The 7,811-nt window shown below is 41.0% G+C and overlaps 1 non-coding gene across 1 annotated transcript; it reads left to right on the forward strand.

The window, feature by feature from the left end:
* The first annotated feature begins 6,308 nt into the window (after positions 1 to 6,308).
* LOC145564512 (small nucleolar RNA R71) lies at positions 6,309 to 6,416 on the forward strand. Its single transcript, XR_014094847.1, has one exon. It is a non-coding gene; the product is annotated as a small nucleolar RNA R71 (small nucleolar RNA).
* Positions 6,417 to 7,811: the final 1,395 nt, after the last annotated feature.

Raw genomic sequence — 7,811 nt, forward strand, 5'->3', positions numbered from 1 at the left:
CCAACAATACATTAAGATCACTAAGAGTCATAGTGTGCTGGTTGCTGAACAGTTGGAAGGAAATTTGGAAGTCGTTCCCATAAGGCTCCTTTTCAAAAGAGGCCAAGAATTTGAAGGTGGGTTCCTTATATGTTCGGAATTGATGCTTGATGAACTCACTCATTCCTAAGTTGTCAAGGAGCGACCTTATATCATCGTCAATCCCCAAAGCTCTCATGGAGCGTTGATCATAGTGTCTGGAGGGATTTAACTTTCGTCCGTGAAGGTCGTTAAAGAACGTAGCATGGACCTTGTTCAAGAATCTCAATCTAAGGGGAACATTTGGTCCTTGAGCTTGAGTTTGTTGAGTACTCGGTTCCTCAACCCTTAACCTGGGCTCCTTTCTGCTCTTCCTTTTGCTCATTATGTTCTCAAGCAACACAAACAACCCAACCAAAAGGACAACTCCCTTCGAACTCAACCAATAATTGGAAAATAACAACAGCAACCCAAGTCTTAACAATCTGCAAAAGGGTTAGTACTAACAACTAACCACACAAATATAGCTCCCAAGACAACTAGAATCAACAACAAAGCAGTCAATCAAAATACATTATGATAGTAAGCAATTCTCATGAAAGTAGTTGCATTATCATCAGTACTAACACCAAATTTCTCAACTTAATTTCATGAAAATGGCTTCCAAAACAATAATATTAACAACAAAGTCCCAAAATCACTAAATTTCACACTAATAACCAACAAATCCTTAACAAAGAAAATCAAAATCACAAGAAATTCACTCAAGCTAATTCATGCTTAATAACTAAAAATTTTGCATATACAAGTGAAATTAAGTAATAAAATAGCAAAATTTAGAGTTATACCACTTTGTAGAAGCTTGAACACCACTAAGAACCTCCAAGAACACTACCTTCAATGAAGCTTGCAAACCATGAAATTGGAGGATTTTTTGGTATTTTGGAGAGAGAAAGTGGGTGAATTTGTGAATAGAGTGAAAATTTTTGATGGATTTGAAGGAAAATCAATGGAATTTGTGAGAAATGGGTGAAATTTGAAGGTTAGGGTTTGAGTTTGTGAGGAGAGAGAAGAGAGCATGAAATATGGGTTTCGAAATTATGAGGACGAAATGGGGAAGAAAGGGTTAAAACCCGATTTTCTCAGCTCTGCGCGCCCGCACAGAAGTCGCGCGGACTCTCTGTCTTGAATCTCCAATTTTGAATTAAGCTGTGCGGGTTCTGACAGTGAGTGCGTGCCCGCACACCTTCCCTGCGCGCCCGCACAGAGGTCGCGCAAACCTTCTGCCTCGAACTCCAATTTGTGAATAAATCTGTGCGGGTTCTAACAGTGCCTGCGCGCCTGCACGGATGTCGCGCACAGGGTCGCACAGAGTAAAATTCGATTTATTTCTCCTCACATCTTCGAAATTGAAAATCCTTGTTCCTTCATCATCCAAACACCTATCAACCAAAAGGGGGAAGAATCAAATTCAAATTCAAATTAAAAAAAAAAGAAAGTGAAATCGGAATATTTTAAAAAAATACATAGAAAGGAGTTAGAAACTCGGGTTGCCTCCCGAGAAGCGCTTCTTTATGAGGTCACTAGCTTGACCATGAGAAAAATTCTTCAAGTGGGAGGCTTGGGATCCAAAAGATCAAGCATTATACATTCGATGATACCAACTTCTTCCTTGCAAAAGTAATGCTTTAAACGATGACCATTAACCATTAACTTAATACCATCCGCATCTAACTCAAATGAGCCATAAGGAGTAGTCTTTGATATCACAAAAGGACCCGACCACTTTGATTTGAGTTTACCCGGAAACAAACGAAGCCTTGAGTTGAAAAGCAAAACCTTGTCTCCAACCTTAAAGTTCTTGTTTCGAATATGTTGGTCATGCCACTTTTTGGTCTTCTCCTTATATAACCTTGTGCTCTCATAAGCATCATCTCTAAGCTCTTCAAGTTCATTGAGCTTAAGCAATCTCTTCTCACCGGCCAACGATAAATCCATATTAAGCTCTTTGATGGCCCACCAAGCCTTGAATTCTAACTCAACCGGCAAGTGACAAGCCTTTCCACAGACCAACCTATAGGGGGTCGTGCCGATTGGAGTCTTGTACGCCGTCCTAAGAGCCCATAGTGTGTCATCAAGTTTGAGAGACCAGTCTTTCCTTGATTTGTTCACCATCCTTTCAAGAAGATTTTTTATTTCACGATTCGAGACCTCCACTTGTCCTTGAGTTTGAGGGTGGTAAGGTAATCCAACCTTATGATGAACTCCATACCTCTTGAGAAGAGCTTCAAATTGCTTTTTGGCAAAATGGGAGCCTCCATCACTAATTAGCACCCTCAGAACTTCAAACCTAGGAAAAATGATCTTCTTTAGAAGCTTAAGCACAACCTTGTGATCATTGGTAGGTGAGGGTATGGCTTCAATCCATTTCTTCACATAATCGACCGCTACCAAGATATATAGATTCCCACAAGAAGAAACGAAAGGCCCCATAAAATCCACCCCCCCCAAACATCGAAGGGTTCAACTTCTAAAACACTTTGTTGGGGCTTTTCGTCCCTCTTGGTAATGCCTCCGCTCCTTTGACATCTATCACATTGCGCAACGAATTGGTGGGCGTCTCTATGCATCGTCGGCCACCACAATAAAGATTGAGAGATTTTTGCCACTGTTTTGTCAACACCACCATGTCCTCCACATGGTAGTGAGTGGCAATGCTCAAGAACTCGTTGAATTTCATGATCTGGAATACACTTCCGATAAAGGCCATCTCCACATTGCTTGAATAGTTATGGGTCATTCCAAAAGTACCTTCTCACTTCCTTGAAAAACTTCTTATTTTGTTGAGAAGAATACTCCGGGGGAACGACTCCACATGCAAGATAGTTGGCTATATCCGCGTACCAAGGGGTAGAAGTTGACACCAAAGCCATGAGAGCCTCGAATCCTATCTCATCATTAATCGGTACATCCTCTTTTTTCTTAAAAGGTAGCATAGACAAATGATCCGCTACATAGTTCTCCGACCGCTAACATCTCTTTCTCCGTTGTTGTGTAATTCTTTTGAGCCTCATCTAGAGTCCTAATTGCATAGTAGATGACACATGATTTTCCTTGTTTCTTTTGACCAAGAACGACACCTACTGCAAAGTCACAAGCATCGCACATTAGCTCAAAAGTCAAGTTCCAATCCGGAGCTTGCATAACGGGAGAAGAAATGAGAGCTTCCTTGAGCTTACAAAACGCCTCAAGGCAAGCCTCATTGAAGCTAAAAACAACCTCTTTTTTGAATAATTCGGTCAAAGGTTTGGCGATTAAAGAAAAATCTTTGATAAACCTCCGTTAAAAACCGGCATGCCCAAGAAAAGCCCGTACCCCCGTGATGGAAGTAGGAGGGGGCAACTTTTCAATCACCGAAACCTTGGCTAGATCAACCTCAATGCCATTTTTTGAAACCTTATGGGCGAGGACAATGCCCTCCTCGACCATAAAATGGCACTTTTCCCAATTTAAAACCAAAATCATCTCTTGACACCTTTTCAAAACTTTTTCAAGGTTAAAAAGACAAGTGTCAAAAGACGAGCCACCAACACTAAAATCATCCATGAAAACTTTAATTTCTTTTTCAAGCATCTCAGAGAAAATGGAAGTCATGCATCTTTGAAAAGTAGAGGGAGCATTTCATAATCCGAATGGCATTCTTCGGTATGCAAATGTCCCATATGGACATGTGAAAGTAGTTTTCTCTTGATCACTTGGATGGATAGGGATTTGGAAAAATCCGAAATACCCATCCAAGAAAAAAAAGAAAGCATGGTTAGAAAGCCTTTCAAGCATTTGGTCCATGAAAGGGAGAGGAAAATGATCTTTCTTGGTGTTTTTGTTCAATCTCCTATAATCAATGCACATTCTCCACCCGGTCACCGTCCGGGTGGAGATTTCCTCTCCCTTTTCATCCTTGATTATGGTCATTCCACCCTTCTTTGGAACTACATGAACCGGGCTAACCCATTTGCTATCGGAGATAGCATAGATGATGCCCGCCTCACGTAGTTTCAAAATTTCTTTCTTGACAACCTCTTGAAGCTTGGGGTTCAACCTTCTTTGAGGTTCAATGGAGGTGGAATGATCATTTTCAAGATGAATACGATGCATGCATAAAGAAGGGATAATACCTTTGATATCATCAATGCTATACCCTATCACATCCCTATATTTTCTTAAAACATCAAGAAGTTTTTCCAAATTAAGATCATCTAGGGTAGCATTGACAATAATAGGGTATTTTCCCTCCTTATCAAGAAAAGCATATTTCAAAGAAGGGGGAAGGGGCTTGAGTTCTACCTTGGGAGGAGGCTTAAAACTCTCCTCCAATTTCTCCTCCTTGGACTCAAGCTCGATCTCAACTTGTTGTTCAACTTCCTTCTTTGAGGATTCCTCCATTGCCATGACAAACTCTTTAGCCTCTTGAGAGTGGAACTCTTCCTTGCATGTAAGGGCTTCTATCATTGGATCTTGAGGCCTCATCACGACCCTCCCCATACGATCTAGCTCCTCATTCACGACATCAACTCTATAGCATTTTTCTACCATGGGGGTCTTGAGCAACTTAAAAAACTCAAAGACAATCTTTTCATCGGCCACCTCACGTGTGATGGTTTTGTTCTTGAAATTAATGACCGCCCCCAAAGTCTTAAGAGATTTACGTCCCAAAATCAAAGGAGTGTTAACATCTTCCTCCATATCCATCACTACAAAGTCACAAGGCACATAGATGTGTCCCACTTGAATTGGAACATCCTCAAGCTCTCCACAAGGTAATTTCGCCGACCGATCGGCCAATTGAATTGTCTTCCTTTTAGGGATCATCTCTATATTGAGTTTTTGAGCAATGGATAGAGGGATTAAACTAACACTTGCTCCAATATCGGCTAAGGCGCCCCTAGCTTCCATGTTCCCAATTTTCACCAGCAAAGTGAAACTTCCTGGGTCTTTTTCCTTCTTGGGCATCTTATGTTGGACAAGAGCACTCACTTGATGTGGAAGGGTGATAAGCTCATCATTGAGCTTCCTCTTGTTGGTGAGAATATCTTTGAGGAACTTGGAGTAAGATGGCATTTGTGTCACAACTTCAAGAAAAGGGAGGTTGATATGCAAATTCTTCATGACACTAAGAAATTTTGTGAACTTGTCATCCCACTTCCTCTCCGCAAGCCGACCGGGAAAAGGAACCGGTCCATCAAGATTCCTAGCCTTACTAGGAATTGAAGTTGTCTTCTCATTGTCAAGCTTCTTCTTCTCCGAACCTCCTTCTATCTCATCACCCTTTTCTTTCTCACCTCCCTTGTTTTCATTCACACTCTACTCTCCTCCCTTCTTTTCCTCACTATCCCCTTCATTTGGCCCTTCATAGGAAGTTCCCGACCTCAATGTGATCGCCTTGCATGTATCGGGTTTTGGATTGTGAGATGGGTTAGGTTGTGGTTGTTCGGGTAGAGTGGATGGTGAATTGAAAGGAGTTCTCTCGGCCAATTCAGCTAGTTGTGAATCAACCATCTTGTTGTGAGATCTTATCTCTTGCATTTGTTGCCCAAAAGGTTTCATTTGCGCATGCATGGCTTGGAGGAGTTTAGTTTGAGTTAGATCCGCTTGAGGTGCTTGTTCTTGATGATTTCTTTGAGGTGCTTGGGTTTGATTGTTGTATTGGTTGTTCCTTGGATAGCTTCCTCTTGGGTTTTGGGGTTGAGATGGAGGTGGATTTTGATATTGAGGGTTGGAGTTATAGGAAAGTTGAGCTTGTTGGTTCCATTTTTGAGGTTGAGGTACAAACCCGGGTGGTGGTTGTCTCCAAGCTACTCCACCGCCACTTCCTCTAAATCCCTCTTGCCTTGTGTTGTATGCCGCTACATGTTCGGGGCTTAAACCTCCACAATAGGATGTATCATGGTTCGTTCCTCCACAATTTTGACAAGAGAAAGAGTTAACTTGAGAAGAGCTTGCTCCACCACTTGAACTTGCATTCACACTCGTGTTCAATTTGTAAAGCCCTTTTGTTAGTTGATCAATTTGATGTTGTAATTGATCAACTTTCTCCAATTCGTAAATACCACCTCTCTTTGGAGCGTTTCTTCTTCGGCCCCCCCAAGAGTAATTCTTCGTACCTCTTCTATCGTGGCTTCAACTTGATTTTGAGGGATCTTGATTAATTGACCACCCGCCCTTGCATCCAAATTGGCTCTTGACATGGGCTCCAATCCGTCGTAGAAAAACCGCATGAGCAACCCTTGATTGTACTCATGGTGGGGACATGCTTGTACCAACTCCTTGAATCTCTCCCATGCTTCACCAAGACTTTCATCGGCATCTTGCTCAAATGATGCAATTTTCCTTCTCATTTCGGCGGTCTTCTCCTCGGAGATAAAGCGCTTCAAAAACGCCTTTAACACCTCCCTCCATATTGTCAGAGTGTTAGGCTTTACTTGCTTTAGCCATTTCTTTGCTCGTTCGGTGAGAGATTGCCGGAAAAGGTGCATACGAATGTAGTCTTGACTCACTTCATTGGTTTGCATCATTGCGCACAATTCAAGGAATCGGTCCAAATGTTCAATAGGGTCCTCACTTGCACTTCCAGAAAATTGCTCCGATTGGACCATTCTAGTATATTGTGGATGGATTGAGAAATTGGTTTCCGTGATGGGCAGCAAAATCCCTCCCGTGAGCTCATAATCCTCCGAATTTCCGAACTCACGAAACAAAACATCATTCTCTTGCCCCGCCATTGATCCGCGTGGTGAACTTGAAGAGTAAGTATCACTCTTACTATCAACTATATCACCAAAACCTCTTCCCTCGTCTTCATAAAGCCTACGGACTTGTCTCAAGGTTCGGTTGATTTCGTGGTCAATTTGATGTGAGGGTGCTCCTTGAGACCTCCTAAGCATTCACCAAGGCTAAGAAAACAATTAGCTATGACAAGGATGATAAAACAAAAAAAAACAAAAAAAAAAAAGAAAAGAAAGTAAAATGACTCTAACAAAAGCAATAATAGACGCTAAACAAGCCGCTTCCCCGGCAACGGCGCCAAAATTTGATCACGGGTTAGATAGGTCGTTAAGCTACTACCCTAACCAAATTAATCATTTATAATACCTAAACCTACACTAAACTAGTTAGTGGCAATTAAAGGGTCGAACCACTAGGGAAGCACGCTAATTCAACATCAAATATCACTAATGCAAGAGTGAAAAGGGGATTGTTTGGTTTTGTTGAGTAAGAACACTAAAACTACAAATAAGCAAGAAAATGATGATTAAAATCAATAGAAAATGACGCTAAGGATACGGGAGTGTCCAATATGATTAGAAAGAGGAGAATAATGGTGATTATCATGAAATATATGCCAAAGAACACAAGATTCTACCTAAACAACTCATTCTCATGCAATAGTCTAGGCAAATCAATGAAAGAGGTCTACACTAATAAGGATCATTCTCATGCATCCTATTAGTTACAATCAAATCAAGAGAATAAAGAAGCACAATCCATAAAAACTCCACTTTCATAACTCATTCTCATGCAATCATTAAAATAGAGATGATCCTAATCTATTTCAAATCACTTTCATGCATTTAAACTAGAAAACATCAAATAGAGTGCAACAATAATCCCAAGCTAATAAAAATCATGTCTTTCATCAATATATGGCATAAGTTTGATCCAACCATCATCATTCATCCAATATCAAATCATATCTTCCACCCCCTTTCCCTAGCTAAAAGTTTAACCTAGAGAAG

This window comes from Chenopodium album, chromosome 1, assembly GCF_948465745.1.
Source record: "Chenopodium album chromosome 1, dcCheAlbu1.1, whole genome shotgun sequence".
In the NCBI taxonomy this organism is placed as follows: Eukaryota; Viridiplantae; Streptophyta; class Magnoliopsida; order Caryophyllales; family Amaranthaceae; genus Chenopodium; species Chenopodium album.